Raw genomic sequence first — 14,718 nt, forward strand, 5'->3', positions numbered from 1 at the left:
TGAGGTAGCAAGGCACATTGGTGCCGCTGCAGCCCGCAATGAACTCGGTACAGGCGAGTTCAAGGAAAGGAAAGTGAAGGGACAGGGTGAGAGGGCCAAGCTGTCAAAGCGGTGGAGCATCTGCTGCAGCTGAGCCCTGCCCGCATCTTAGTGAGGTCACTATAGAGGAAGGTACAAGAATTAGGGGATGGGGCTACTCTATAACAAACTGCAGGAGTAAAGAGTGTGGGCACCTGTATATAGGGAACTGCAGGGATTGTGCTATGGGGTTTGATGGCGACCTGTGTATAGGGAATTGCCAGAATAGGACATGAGGTCTGAACAAACTATCAATGGTTCTTACCATCGACCATTGATTGTATGGTCAAACCTATCAGTGCATTGTAGTACATGGTCTTCCTGTGATGAGAACTTTGTCCAGTTCTGCTACTGAGTGACTAGAGATGACACTTGTGCACCTGAGGGAGACTTGTCTGCAGCTCATCTAAGTAGTGACTCCATAGAAGCAAGTAGGGATGACTTAGTGGGCAGTTGTGTAGTCACTTAGTACCTGGTGGCTTAAGGCTTCTATTGTAGTGATACATTTAATGAAAACATGTGTGAGATTGTGGTCTTGACAAATTGATCATGTCCATTTCTATAATAGATCTCTTCTCTTCCAGTGATTAACTGCAATGAAGGCTCTAGGTTGGTGGCTTTCTGAAGCACTAAGGTGACCTAGACAAGGTGCCATTCAGCCAGGTGAGTTATAACACTGATAATTGACTTTCTGAAATCTGGTTATATTGAGGAGATACTGCGTATAGAAGTCCATTTAGAATAGAGGCTGAGTCTCCTGGGTTTAGTCCTGCCTGTGCAGACTGAGTCAGTGCTCTCCTGCTGTTCTGGCCATGCAAACCCTATTGGTCTTCCTGTGATGAGAACTTTGTCCAGTTCTGCTACTGAGTGACTAGAGATGACACTTGTGCACCTGAGGAAGACTCCTGCTATTAAGCAGCCCTTTGTACAGAGCCACCACTACTTGGCTACAGACAAATAACTTGGTGCTCCATTCTAGCTGTGTAGTCTTACCTGGTGGCCTAGAGCAGACTGTCTGCCAGGGTGCTGGTTGACACTCGGGATCCCATCTGCTGGTGCTGCAACAGGGGAATACAGACACACATGGGCTATTCTCCCTTCTGGGGGTCCATGACCACCATAGAGGGAGAATAGCACCTGTAGCAAGTCACCAGGTTTGCAAGTGGCTTCTTTGCGCTCGCCACCCAGTCGGAGCACCAGCAGTCTGTATCCCCACTGTTGGAGGTGCATACCACACCAGTCTGCCTCTCCCCTTTAGAATATAAGCTCACAAGCCGGGTCCTCTTCCCTTATGTGCTTTTCTTTATACCTTACCACCAAATCCTGTTTTCTGCCACTTATTTCAGTGTCAGCTGATGCAGCTCTTATGTGCCCTGTATTTGTAGTCTACTGTATAACTAAAGGTGGCCTTACACTATTGTGACTTCTTGCAGCAATGTTTGGCAGTTTCATCCACCTTGAGCTGCACAGGACCTTCCTGCGTGCTAGGTACGCATGCAATACACCACATGAAATACAATGCATGCAGACATGTGACCCCATTCCCCACCACCGAGAGGGTTTTGAGTCGCAGTTCAGATGGGCAGACAAGTTTTACTCCAATAAGCATGGGTCTGTGGATTGGATGGGATTTGACACTTGTGTAATTTTTGGCCAAATCTGTATCTGTATCTTTTTTTAAGTGTATGGGGACCTAGTCCGCTTCCTGTTTTGCTTATTTGTCTCTTCACAAATGGAGTGGCAGATGCCTTATGGCACCGTATAAATTATCATAAATAAGACTAATGTGGTTAACAAGAGCAATAAGTGTGTTCCTAACTGATCCCATCCCTTCATACAATGCAACTTTCTCCTTCAGTGATCCCTGGCAATGAAGGCTGTTCTGAAGCACACAGGGGACTGTTTGGCCAGGTGAGCAATAATACAATGAAATGACTTATGTGCTGCTGTAGGATATTCTATATTTATATAACACCATTGAGACTAGAAGAGAAGCCTCAGTTTTGCTATTAGAGGCAGGGTCCGGAACCTTCTGGATTTGACTGGGTTAGGGTTGTCCTGCCCTATTGGTGGTCTTTCTGTGATGAGAACTTTGTCCAGTTCTGCTACTGAGTGACTAGAGATGACACTTGTGCACCTGAGGAAGACTATCCTACTAACAAGCTGCCCTGTGTACAGAGCTACCCCTACTCTGGCTATACAAATAGTGATTACTCCTAGTTGTGTAGTATCTTATTACCTGGTGGCCTGCTGCTCATGAGGTGAAACCTTAATTGGCAAGTGCAATAAGTGTGTTTGTTACAACTGATCCCATCCCTACATATAACGCAACTTTCTCCTGCAGTGACTACTGGAAATGAGGATTCCAGATCAAGGCTGTTCTGAAACACATTTGGACCATGTGACAACTGGCCAGGTAGGTGATACCAAGAGAAGGGTTCTACATGGTGCTGATCTATCTGATGGGGTCTTTTATCCTGTGTTTAAATCGCCACATTGAGCCTAGAGAAGAATCCGATTTTTGTAACTGTTAAAACCCTCTTACATTGCGTAGCTAGTTTACACCTGGGATTTTGGAATGGTCTTCAATCCCGCAGGAGTCCCCTTTTCCACTTACGCCTGGACTGGGCATAATGCTGGCTAGGTGATAACGCTGGAGATGAGTGAATCTCCCAGCGCTGGCTGTTTCATTGAAATGCCAGGTTGCTCCACCTGGGAGTTTAACACAGCACAGTATCCTGAGTTGCTACGTGTTAATGTGGAATAACCCAGGATATTTATGGTGGTGAAAAATGGGTATTAGACTGGGTGCTGGGTTTGTCACTTTGCATGTGCAGGTTGAGCTGGGGGCTGTCCTGAAGACCTGTGAGATCTTCCTGTGCTGAGAACTTTGTCCAGTTCTGCTACTGAGTGACTAGAGATGACACTTGTGCACCTGAGGAAGACTCCGCCACTGATCACTTGTTGCCATATCTGGAGCAGTGATCAATGATCTGAAATAGGCCGGTACTAGCAATGGCTTAGATGTAATCTATTCCTACCTAATGCTCCCACCCTATCCAGCTTCATGTATGCTGACACACCAGTGCCTGGTAGTTGGGGCCTTGAAGGTCTAGCTGGGAGTGATATAATACTTAAGGCACCCATAGACGGTCCATTCCCGGACCGTCCGTTTTGTACTATGCGATGCGCGCTCCACTTGTTCTGTATGAGAGCATTTTCATGTGTTGATTTATCTAGGATACACCTGATATAGGAAATAAAATGCATATATCTATGAAGATAAAGGTTATATATTATGACATTTAATAATGAATAAAAGTAAAACAGTTGGTTAAGTATTTAAGTCTCTTTGCTTCAGTTTTCACTTATATTATGCAATTCTTAAACCGGCAAAATCTAAGTTATATGAAAGTTGTAGATCAGAATGTGTGATCCCCAAGCAGGGAATATTTGTGCTATTGTTTCTCATTACAGTATCCTTATTCCTCATGTACCTCCCCTGAAGCTGGATACACACTATACGATTCTTGCCAATCTGGCTGGTTGGAACAGAAATCTTATATCTGGGAACAAATTACAATCAACCATTTGTTCTCAATCTGGTAATGTATAGGAGTATATAACAATCAGCCATTCACTCCCAAATGCTGGAATACTGATTGCTTTAAACAAATTGTCTGAGTTAACATATTTATCTGAATTGTTTTTATTTAAATTCCGAGGTTTGGGAGCAAATGGTTGACTGTCATTTGTTCCTATACATTGCCAGACTTTTTAATTCAGACCTAACATAAATCTTTGTTTTACCCAACATAATACATAAGAGTGTTGATTTCCCCACAGACGTGTCTTTCTTCCTCACTTATTTAATATCAGAATTAAGGATGAAATTGGACACACGCTAAGATTCTTTCCAATCTGACTGGTTGGAATGGTTGTTTCTTTCCATATTTATTTAATTTTTTTTTTTTTTAAATATATTTGGTTTTCCAGTAATACAAATTTGCAACAACCATTGGGTAAATCATGAAAGTCCCATTTTTCATCTTTCTCCTTCGGGTTGTATGGGCCCCACGGTGACATCAGTTTTTTTGTTGGTGCTAGCAGGAAGCTGGTGCACCATTATTGTCAGCAGGGATTGCCTCAGGCAGTCCCATAAGCTTTTTCTATTTTTATGATCAACTTAATCTTTAGGTGTGTACGCAGCCTACTACGTAGATATTGCAGCACATGAAGAGAAATTGGCACCTAAATGTTTACTGGAGTTGCATCGATAGTTAATTTGAATACATTCATCTCAGCTGTATACAAACTTTGTAGGGTTACTATAGTGTCAGCATAAAGTGCAATTGTTCTACACTCTATGTTAAGGTGGGGTGTAGATGTTCTCTATGGGCTAGTAGTGGTGGGTTGGTGGTAAGGATTAATCTGCAGCCCCGATCCCTTGGTTGTGGCATCTGGTTGTACACCATACCCTACCAGTAATATTACAGTTAGTGGGCAATGAACACCTTTCTTGTGGACAAGTACAGTACATTTATTGGAGTTCAGGGGTGGGTATTTCACCCAACCTGTCTTCCAATAATTCAAGGGTACCTGCATTTAAAAGAGGTGTGTCCCATCTTTCAAATTGAGTCCCTTGTTACTTATTGTCTGCTGCTCAGCAGACGGTATTATATGATATATATATATAATATGGTTTCCATATATATGGACCAACGGGCATATGCCCGATAACACGAGGTACACGTTTTGTTTTTTTAAAGTGCGGTCCCCTTTTTTAAAATATTGTGGTCATATTATACTTCCTGTCTGTTGATCATAAGACAACATTATCCTGTACAAACACATTTCTGTAATTGTCCGGTACATGGGGGGCACACTTCAAATGAACGTGGTAATACCGGTAGTGATTGATACCTATGAATTAGATTCTCGGGTATTGGAAAGACTGATAAATATGCTACTCTAGTCCTCCGGTATATCGAATACACTACTGAATGTTACAGGCCTTAAGAGTAGATGGATCTTAATGAGACTCCTTAGGTATTGGAAAATGGTAATGAATGGGACATTCCGCAGGTATTGGGGGATTTTAATCAATGGGACACTCCTCAGGTATTGGGGGATGGTAAGAAATGGGGCACTTCTCAGATATGGGGGAGTTGTAATGCATGGGGCACTCAGGTATTGGAACGGTAATGAATTGGACACTCCTCAGGCGTTGGGGGATGTTAATGAATGGGACACTCCTTGGGTATGGGGGAATGGTAATGAATGGGGCATTCCTCGGGTATTGGGGGATGGTAATGAATGGGACACTCCTCAGGTATTGGGGGATGGTAATGAATGGGACACTGCAGGTTTGGGGGAATGGTAATGAATGGGACACTCCTCAGATATTGAGGGATGCTAATGAATGGGACACTCCTCAGATATGAAGGAATGGTAATGAATGGGACACTCCTCGGGTATTGAGGGATGCTAACGAATGGGGCACTCTTCAGGTATGGGGGAATGGGACACTCCTCAGATATGGGGGAATGGTAATGAATGGGACACTCCTCAGGTATTGGGGGATGGTAATGAATGGGACACTCCTCAGGTATTGGGGGATGGTAATGAATGGGACACTCCTCAGATATGGGGGGATGGTAATGAATGGGACACTCCTCAGGTATTGGGGGATGTTAATGAATGGGGCACTCCTCAGGTATTGGGGGATGTTAATGAATGGGACACTCCACAGGTATTGGGGGATGGTAATGAATGGAACACTCCTCAGGTATTGGGGGATGGTAATGAATGGGGCACTCAGGTATTGAGGGATGCTAAAGAATGGGGCACTCTTCAGGTATTGGGGGATGGTAATGAATGGGACACTCCTCAGATATGGGGGGATGGTAATGAATGGGGCACTCCTCAGGTATTGGGGGGATGGTAATGAATGGGACACTTCTCGGGTATTGGGGGATGGTAATGAATGGGACACTCCTCAGGTATTGGGGGGATGGTAATGAATGGGACACTCCTCAGGTATTGGGGGGATGGTAATGAATGGAACACTTCTCGGGTATTGGGGGATGGTAATGAATGGGACACTCCTCAGGTATTGGGGGGATGGTAATGAATGGGACACTCCTCAGGTATTGGGGGATGGTAATGAATGGGACACTCCTCAGATATGGGGGAATGGTAATGAATGGGGCACTCCTCAGGTATTGGGGGGATGGTAATGAATGGGACACTCCTCAGGTATTGGGGGATGGTAATGAATGGGACACTCCTCAGGTATTGGGGGATGGTAATGAATGGGACACTCCTCAGATATGGGGGAATGGTAAGCCATCACTGCTCTATAATGAGAGGTCATCAGTGTATGTTTTGTGTCCAGACCGCTCAGCATTGACACATATAAAACAAAAGTATGAAGCGCTGTCTGTGTCAAATAGTTTTGCTAAACAAAGAAATTGTAGGAACTCCCCCCAAAAAAGGTTTTATTATACCAAAAACGACAATAAAATATTTATTCGTCTCCTCTTGGTGAGGCAACACTTATACAAAAGAGTAAAAAAATACATGAAACAGCAACAGTAAGTTGTAACAATAAATTGGTATTAGAACAATAATTCAGCACACAAGCATTTTCTACAACATCTGTATCCTGTAGGAGGCTCAATTGTATGTAGAATTATTCAGGTAAACTAATTCTATGTCTGTTATTTCTCATATTCATCAGCCACCATAGGATTTGTTATACTTCATTGGGATATAGCAAACTGCAATTAATGTCACTTAATAGTTGGTAAGGTGACAAAAAAGAGAGAAAACTCTTCTGTTGTTAATCGTTTGTCAAACACTTGGAATAGATTAATTCAGATGTATGCACAGTCAATAAAGTTTAATTCCTTAACTTTAGAGTGTAATTAATGTAGTCTTCAATATTGGACTGCTGGACATATATAGATTTTGTATGTGACAACTGACACAAAGCATAGTTACCACGCTATCTAGACTAGGACTCATGTCTGGGCGCGATACTTCTGCCCACTGGTGTCCGGGGCCACAGCACTGCACACTGCAGTCTCCCCCGCCGCCGAGAGCATTGACCCCTTCTATCTGTCTCAAAATACTCTGCTCCTGGTTGTGCTACTCAATTTACAATTGGAGTGCCTGTGATTGGTGGCCAGGGTGTTTTATTACTGTAATCATACATTACAGGGCATATTCAGTCGGGATTCCGACCGTCATTCCTCCGACGTTGGAATCCCGACTGCTCCCTCGTGGTGGTCCACGACCCCCATAGAGGGAGAATAAAATAGGTGGCGAGTGCAGCTCGCCACCGTGCCCGCAGCGTGGCGAGCCCGGAAAGGGCTTCATTGCGCTCCCCATGCTGTGCAGTCGGGATTCCGACGTTTGACTAATGACTGTCGGAATCCCGACTGTCGGGATAATATACCACACCCATTCAGTCAGCTATGGGGATACTGCCACAAAGAAAAGCCTCATAGGAAATATTCATGCATATGGCAATAATAAACTTTGCAATGCATGTGATGAGTGGGGAGTTGAATAAAGGTGCCCATACACTGGTGCGATATGGCATTTTTCATGAGGTTGTTGCTGTGACGGATCTCATGAAAACTGCCACATTGCAGATGGTTTCTGTGCGTGTGCGATGCCAGGTGTGCTCCCCTGCACCTCGCATCTCAATCGCAGATCTCACTGGCTGCCCTTAATATTTCTGAGCTCGCCGCGCTTCGGGTTGGCGTTTATAGTGGAGGTAGCGTTAACAATGGGGGTGCATTTAACATATTAATCACCCATCAGGGTGGCTGTACAATTAAAAATCGGGTCTGATCGCATCGCATGCGATCGGGTCAATACGATGGCATAAGATGAAAATCGTGGGTGCCGTGCTAGGAAACAAGTAGCCTTTTTTCTAATTACGGCTGCTGTGAGAGTGTTAACCCATAGCTCTGGCACTGAGTTTGTGGGAGCGATAATGATGCACAGGGATGGCCAATGATCATTGACAGTCATCCATTGTATGAACGTGGCACTGACTTCTAACCTTTGGGGGGACAATAATAAATGTGACACACCTCACGCATTGGCTTGGGGGGCAGTAATCAGTGTAACGCTCTTGAGAGGATGCTATGAATAATATAACACCTATAAAGGGATTGGGGGACAGTAATGGCAGAGACATCTCAGCTACGACTACCACCATTTATTGGTGTCTAATAAGTAATAAATACATTACATATATATGTGGGTTTACATTTAAGTCTTCGAGAAAATGGCGGCCGCCATCCCCGTCATACCGGACACTTTATTTTCGTGGTCTCGCAGTGGGCGTATCTCACGAGATTTGCCTCCTATATAAGCCTCCGTTCGGCGCTTCTCTGTCTCTTTCTTCCGCCGCGTTGCATGGCTTGGTGGATGTGCGAGCGGAGTCCGGGGAGAGGACACGTGGTATCTCCAGGTGAGTAATGCTCGGCCTGCCCCCCGCTTCCCTGCAGCCTCCGGTGCGAGTGATGATTTGCTGTGATCCGCAGTCACCGTGTGGAAACAACCTTGGAGAACTGAGCACCGCAGCTCCTCCCGCCCGCTGCCGGCGCTCTCCCGGGCCTGTACTAACTTCTGTCCTGTCTTCCAGGTATCTGACCGACGCCGCCATGTGAGCGAAGAGGAGACCCGCAGCGTGTCCGGCTTATCCTGGTGAGTGCTCGAATGGGGCGTGGTGGTGACTTGTAAGTGGGTGATATGGGAATAAGCGCTGGGCCTGGTGTAAACTATATATAGCGAACGGTGGGGGAACTGCAGGAGTTGTGGATGGCCTTTAGGTCGACATGCATTGGGTTGACACATGATATAGGGAGGTTTTTTTTTTTTAATATAGTGGTGGGATAATAGTGTGCTGAGGTAGCAAGGCACATTGGTGCCGCTGCAGCCCGCAATGAACTCGGTACAGGCGAGTTCAAGGAAAGGAAAGTGAAGGGACAGGGTGAGAGGGCCAAGCTGTCAAAGCGGTGGAGCATCTGCTGCAGCTGAGCCCTGCCCGCATCTTAGTGAGGTCACTATAGAGGAAGGTACAAGAATTAGGGGATGGGGCTACTCTATAACAAACTGCAGGAGTAAAGAGTGTGGGCACCTGTATATAGGGAACTGCAGGGATTGTGCTATGGGGTTTGATGGCGACCTGTGTATAGGGAATTGCCAGAATAGGACATGAGGTCTGAACAAACTATCAATGGTTCTTACCATCGACCATTGATTGTATGGTCAAACCTATCAGTGCATTGTAGTACATGGTCTTCCTGTGATGAGAACTTTGTCCAGTTCTGCTACTGAGTGACTAGAGATGACACTTGTGCACCTGAGGGAGACTTGTCTGCAGCTCATCTAAGTAGTGACTCCATAGAAGCAAGTAGGGATGACTTAGTGGGCAGTTGTGTAGTCACTTAGTACCTGGTGGCTTAAGGCTTCTATTGTAGTGATACATTTAATGAAAACATGTGTGAGATTGTGGTCTTGACAAATTGATCATGTCCATTTCTATAATAGATCTCTTCTCTTCCAGTGATTAACTGCAATGAAGGCTCTAGGTTGGTGGCTTTCTGAAGCACTAAGGTGACCTAGACAAGGTGCCATTCAGCCAGGTGAGTTATAACACTGATAATTGACTTTCTGAAATCTGGTTATATTGAGGAGATACTGCGTATAGAAGTCCATTTAGAATAGAGGCTGAGTCTCCTGGGTTTAGTCCTGCCTGTGCAGACTGAGTCAGTGCTCTCCTGCTGTTCTGGCCATGCAAACCCTATTGGTCTTCCTGTGATGAGAACTTTGTCCAGTTCTGCTACTGAGTGACTAGAGATGACACTTGTGCACCTGAGGAAGACTCCTGCTATTAAGCAGCCCTTTGTACAGAGCCACCACTACTTGGCTACAGACAAATAACTTGGTGCTCCATTCTAGCTGTGTAGTCTTACCTGGTGGCCTAGAGCAGACTGTCTGCCAGGGTGCTGGTTGACACTCGGGATCCCATCTGCTGGTGCTGCAACAGGGGAATACAGACACACATGGGCTATTCTCCCTTCTGGGGGTCCATGACCACCATAGAGGGAGAATAGCACCTGTAGCAAGTCACCAGGTTTGCAAGTGGCTTCTTTGCGCTCGCCACCCAGTCGGAGCACCAGCAGTCTGTATCCCCACTGTTGGAGGTGCATACCACACCAGTCTGCCTCTCCCCTTTAGAATATAAGCTCACAAGCCGGGTCCTCTTCCCTTATGTGCTTTTCTTTATACCTTACCACCAAATCCTGTTTTCTGCCACTTATTTCAGTGTCAGCTGATGCAGCTCTTATGTGCCCTGTATTTGTAGTCTACTGTATAACTAAAGGTGGCCTTACACTATTGTGACTTCTTGCAGCAATGTTTGGCAGTTTCATCCACCTTGAGCTGCACAGGACCTTCCTGCGTGCTAGGTACGCATGCAATACACCACATGAAATACAATGCATGCAGACATGTGACCCCATTCCCCACCACCGAGAGGGTTTTGAGTCGCAGTTCAGATGGGCAGACAAGTTTTACTCCAATAAGCATGGGTCTGTGGATTGGATGGGATTTGACACTTGTGTAATTTTTGGCCAAATCTGTATCTGTATCTTTTTTTAAGTGTATGGGGACCTAGTCCGCTTCCTGTTTTGCTTATTTGTCTCTTCACAAATGGAGTGGCAGATGCCTTATGGCACCGTATAAATTATCATAAATAAGACTAATGTGGTTAACAAGAGCAATAAGTGTGTTCCTAACTGATCCCATCCCTTCATACAATGCAACTTTCTCCTTCAGTGATCCCTGGCAATGAAGGCTGTTCTGAAGCACACAGGGGACTGTTTGGCCAGGTGAGCAATAATACAATGAAATGACTTATGTGCTGCTGTAGGATATTCTATATTTATATAACACCCATTGAGACTAGAAGAGAAGCCTCAGTTTTGCTATTAGAGGCAGGGTCCGGAACCTTCTGGATTTGACTGGGTTAGGGTTGTCCTGCCCTATTGGTGGTCTTTCTGTGATGAGAACTTTGTCCAGTTCTGCTACTGAGTGACTAGAGATGACACTTGTGCACCTGAGGAAGACTATCCTACTAACAAGCTGCCCTGTGTACAGAGCTACCCCTACTCTGGCTATACAAATAGTGATTACTCCTAGTTGTGTAGTATCTTATTACCTGGTGGCCTGCTGCTCATGAGGTGAAACCTTAATTGGCAAGTGCAATAAGTGTGTTTGTTACAACTGATCCCATCCCTACATATAACGCAACTTTCTCCTGCAGTGACTACTGGAAATGAGGATTCCAGATCAAGGCTGTTCTGAAACACATTTGGACCATGTGACAACTGGCCAGGTAGGTGATACCAAGAGAAGGGTTCTACATGGTGCTGATCTATCTGATGGGGTCTTTTATCCTGTGTTTAAATCGCCACATTGAGCCTAGAGAAGAATCCGATTTTTGTAACTGTTAAAACCCTCTTACATTGCGTAGCTAGTTTACACCTGGGATTTTGGAATGGTCTTCAATCCCGCAGGAGTCCCCTTTTCCACTTACGCCTGGACTGGGCATAATGCTGGCTAGGTGATAACGCTGGAGATGAGTGAATCTCCCAGCGCTGGCTGTTTCATTGAAATGCCAGGTTGCTCCACCTGGGAGTTTAACACAGCACAGTATCCTGAGTTGCTACGTGTTAATGTGGAATAACCCAGGATATTTATGGTGGTGAAAAATGGGTATTAGACTGGGTGCTGGGTTTGTCACTTTGCATGTGCAGGTTGAGCTGGGGGCTGTCCTGAAGACCTGTGAGATCTTCCTGTGCTGAGAACTTTGTCCAGTTCTGCTACTGAGTGACTAGAGATGACACTTGTGCACCTGAGGAAGACTCCGCCACTGATCACTTGTTGCCATATCTGGAGCAGTGATCAATGATCTGAAATAGGCCGGTACTAGCAATGGCTTAGATGTAATCTATTCCTACCTAATGCTCCCACCCTATCCAGCTTCATGTATGCTGACACACCAGTGCCTGGTAGTTGGGGCCTTGAAGGTCTAGCTGGGAGTGATATAATACTTAAGGCACCCATAGACGGTCCATTCCCGGACCGTCCGTTTTGTACTATGCGATGCGCGCTCCCGCGCATCACATAGTACGGTATGTGCTGCACATACTTTTTGTACTTGCTATACATCGCATCGGATGGCATTGCATGCACACCGCATGCGATGCATGCTAATTAAGACCCGAACGGATCCATTTAACGGACCGTGTATGGGCCCCTATAGTGCTTGTATTCTGGTGCAGCCTTAAGTCAGTCCTATGATTGGTTTTGTAACGCAACTATCTCTTGCAGAGGTCTGTTTAAGGATCCAGATTGAGGTGAATGAAGGCCATGCTGGATATCTAAGTTAAGGTAACTTGTGTTCTGTTCCATTCTGCCCTTATGATATTGGCCTCTAATGCATTACAGTACATTGTCTTCTGTTGATAACTTTGTCCAGTTCTGCTACTGAGTGTCTGTGATGACCTTGACCAATCTGAAGAAGACTATGCTTACACTAAAGGCCCATACACACTAGAAGATCTTTCCAATCTGGTTGGAATGGAAACTTGAGAGCAATTGACAATTTGCTCCTAAACATAGAAAACAGATGAAAATGGTTATTTGGACAACTTGGTTCAATCTACTTATGCAGATGACTGCTTTTGTCCATTTTCCAACTTTTTGGAGCAAATGGTTATTTTTTCCGGGGGAAAAAAAATCCAGATTTTCATTCCAACCGGTCGGTTGGAAAAGATCATCTAGTGTGTATGGGCCTTAGCTGTGCGGAGTGCCAGTGCCCTAACCCTGGCGTATGTCAGATTTAACTGTTTAAGGCCAAATCGCCTACCTATTGTTACACCAGCAGGTGGTGCTATTCCTATTGTGCAATATTGCAAGCACACTGTTTCTAAACAATACAGTCTGCAAATTATGTGCATGTCGCATGCTGTATAGTAACATTCTATTTCCTTTCCACAGGTTTGTAGGAAGTGATGGATACTGGTTTCCTCTGGCTGGCATGGAACATACGCTATATGGACAAATGTCTTTTGGCCACACCTGTTACTGAATTTATGTGTATAAAATCCAACATTTGATACAAAAATGGGATAGTTCTGTGAATGGACGCCAGCTTCAGTGTTATGGTCAGACATCAAAGTACTTTTGTCTGTAGTGTATATTGTGATGTTGGTTAATAAAATACTTCTACATCCAATCTCTTGTCTGGCTGTTAATGTTCTACCCACTAGAGCACTGCCAAGTGTCTCCTGGCCTCTTCTGTGGCCTGCGGAGTCTCATTCCAGTGCCAGACTAAATCCCTTCTTGCAGAAAGGTCAGTCTCTGCTGTGAGCTGCCCCTTCCGATAGCTGGGTACATAATGTATTTCATGTGTCCATTATGGGCTGGTGCCATAGTCTGCCAGCTACATGTTGTAATGTCTGAGAATTCAGCACCACAACTAAAGGTATGGAATGTAATAAAGCAGTCTATTTTATATGTGAATGTGGTCTTTGATAAATTCTTAACTGCCTCTTGAATATGCGATTGGTCATACACCCAGCTCATGCAGTAAAGTGGGAAGTTTGATTTACAAACAGTCCCCCAACACCCCCCCCCCCCCCCCCCCCCCCCCCCCCCCCCCATCCATCTGAATATCGGTATAGTTTTAGTTAGTCTGTAGCCAGGTGCATGCAGTGACACTGAGTATACAAGTTCCCTTGAACTCCAGAGCCTGCTACCATACACTCTTGACTGGATTTACTTATTTTCACTACACTGGACTGTAGGCCATCTAGTTGCCTCTGGTCTATTACTTTCTTGTGACGCAGGTCTCATGGGTGAGCGTTGGTATTGCAAGCTGTATACACACACTGTGCCATTTGTCTCCAGTAGTCTTGTGATTTTGATTATATGGTCACAATTGGAAGCTGATGTATGCAGCTTTAGAGGCATTCTATGGTAAACCTAGTATTCTAGAGTTGTGGAAGTTTAAAGAGCAAAATTATTCTGGACTCCAACAGCTTCCATTTTTCAGGTACTTATTGATCCCTTTTAGAACAACCTGTGCATCTTTAATTTCACTTGTGGCGATCTGGGAAACATGAGCTGTCTGGGTTCCTGAGGGCAGAGGTTGAGTATTGGTAACATAGAGCAGAAGTTCTTAAATGTGATCCTAAAACCTCCCAGACTTGTCTATTCATGCTTGGCAATAGGTGATGTAATGAGTACATTTTGTATTTACCACAGGTTCTCAAACTTGGTGTTCAGAGCCCCACACAGTGCATGTTTTACAAGTGAAACAATTAGCCCACCTGTGGCTCTTTTAAAATGTGAGTAATGAATGTCCCTGTCAGGTGACCAGGAAAACGTTAACTGTGTGGGGTCCTGAGGATAGTTTGAAACCCCCTGGTAAATAGGACTCTACGCACAGTGCTGTGATGCAGCAGCACTCTTGCCATCTAGGTGACAGTAGGGATGGCCACGCTAGTCCTGAATGTCTACTAACAGTCCATGGTTGTCAGGTTGCCT

General features: G+C 45.0%; 1 protein-coding gene and 10 non-coding genes across 14 annotated transcripts in view; all 11 read left to right on the forward strand.

Moving 5' to 3' along the window:
• The window catches only part of LOC146026646 (E3 ubiquitin-protein ligase TRIM39-like), a 65,572-nt gene that overhangs the window by 4,906 nt on the left and 45,948 nt on the right, over positions 1-14,718 (forward strand). For 2 of the 4 annotated variants that reach the window (XM_083157476.1, XM_083157477.1), the window contains exons 3-9: positions 663-741; positions 1,937-1,989; positions 2,423-2,494; positions 8,744-8,805; positions 9,668-9,746; positions 10,942-10,994; positions 11,429-11,500. The gene's annotated coding sequence lies outside the window, so the exon portion shown is untranslated. Of the gene's footprint in view, positions 1-662; positions 742-1,936; positions 1,990-2,422; positions 2,495-6,114; positions 8,570-8,743; positions 8,806-9,667; positions 9,747-10,941; positions 10,995-11,428; positions 11,501-12,498; positions 12,559-13,167; positions 13,693-14,718 lie in introns of those variants that run through there. The other 2 variants (XR_014454511.1, XM_083157478.1) reach the window with 2 other exon arrangements.
• Positions 397-467, forward strand: LOC146030072 (small nucleolar RNA SNORD38). The gene has a single exon (XR_014455584.1). It is a non-coding gene; the product is annotated as a small nucleolar RNA SNORD38 (small nucleolar RNA).
• On the forward strand, positions 908-979 carry LOC146030074 (small nucleolar RNA SNORD38). Its single transcript, XR_014455586.1, has one exon. It is a non-coding gene; the product is annotated as a small nucleolar RNA SNORD38 (small nucleolar RNA).
• On the forward strand, positions 2,154-2,224 carry LOC146030070 (small nucleolar RNA SNORD38). Its single transcript, XR_014455582.1, has one exon. It is a non-coding gene; the product is annotated as a small nucleolar RNA SNORD38 (small nucleolar RNA).
• Positions 2,951-3,022, forward strand: LOC146030078 (small nucleolar RNA SNORD38). Its single transcript, XR_014455590.1, has one exon. It is a non-coding gene; the product is annotated as a small nucleolar RNA SNORD38 (small nucleolar RNA).
• Positions 9,402-9,472, forward strand: LOC146030073 (small nucleolar RNA SNORD38). The gene has a single exon (XR_014455585.1). It is a non-coding gene; the product is annotated as a small nucleolar RNA SNORD38 (small nucleolar RNA).
• On the forward strand, positions 9,913-9,984 carry LOC146030075 (small nucleolar RNA SNORD38). Its single transcript, XR_014455587.1, has one exon. It is a non-coding gene; the product is annotated as a small nucleolar RNA SNORD38 (small nucleolar RNA).
• LOC146030071 (small nucleolar RNA SNORD38) lies at positions 11,160-11,230 on the forward strand. Its single transcript, XR_014455583.1, has one exon. It is a non-coding gene; the product is annotated as a small nucleolar RNA SNORD38 (small nucleolar RNA).
• Positions 11,957-12,028, forward strand: LOC146030079 (small nucleolar RNA SNORD38). The gene has a single exon (XR_014455591.1). It is a non-coding gene; the product is annotated as a small nucleolar RNA SNORD38 (small nucleolar RNA).
• On the forward strand, positions 12,624-12,691 carry LOC146030080 (small nucleolar RNA SNORD38). Its single transcript, XR_014455592.1, has one exon. It is a non-coding gene; the product is annotated as a small nucleolar RNA SNORD38 (small nucleolar RNA).
• Positions 13,439-13,568, forward strand: LOC146030130 (small nucleolar RNA SNORA35). Its single transcript, XR_014455633.1, has one exon. It is a non-coding gene; the product is annotated as a small nucleolar RNA SNORA35 (small nucleolar RNA).

The sequence above is a fragment of the Crinia signifera genome, chromosome 8 (assembly GCF_055691185.1).
Source record: "Crinia signifera chromosome 8, ASM5569118v1, whole genome shotgun sequence".
Classification (NCBI taxonomy): domain Eukaryota; kingdom Metazoa; phylum Chordata; class Amphibia; order Anura; family Myobatrachidae; genus Crinia; species Crinia signifera.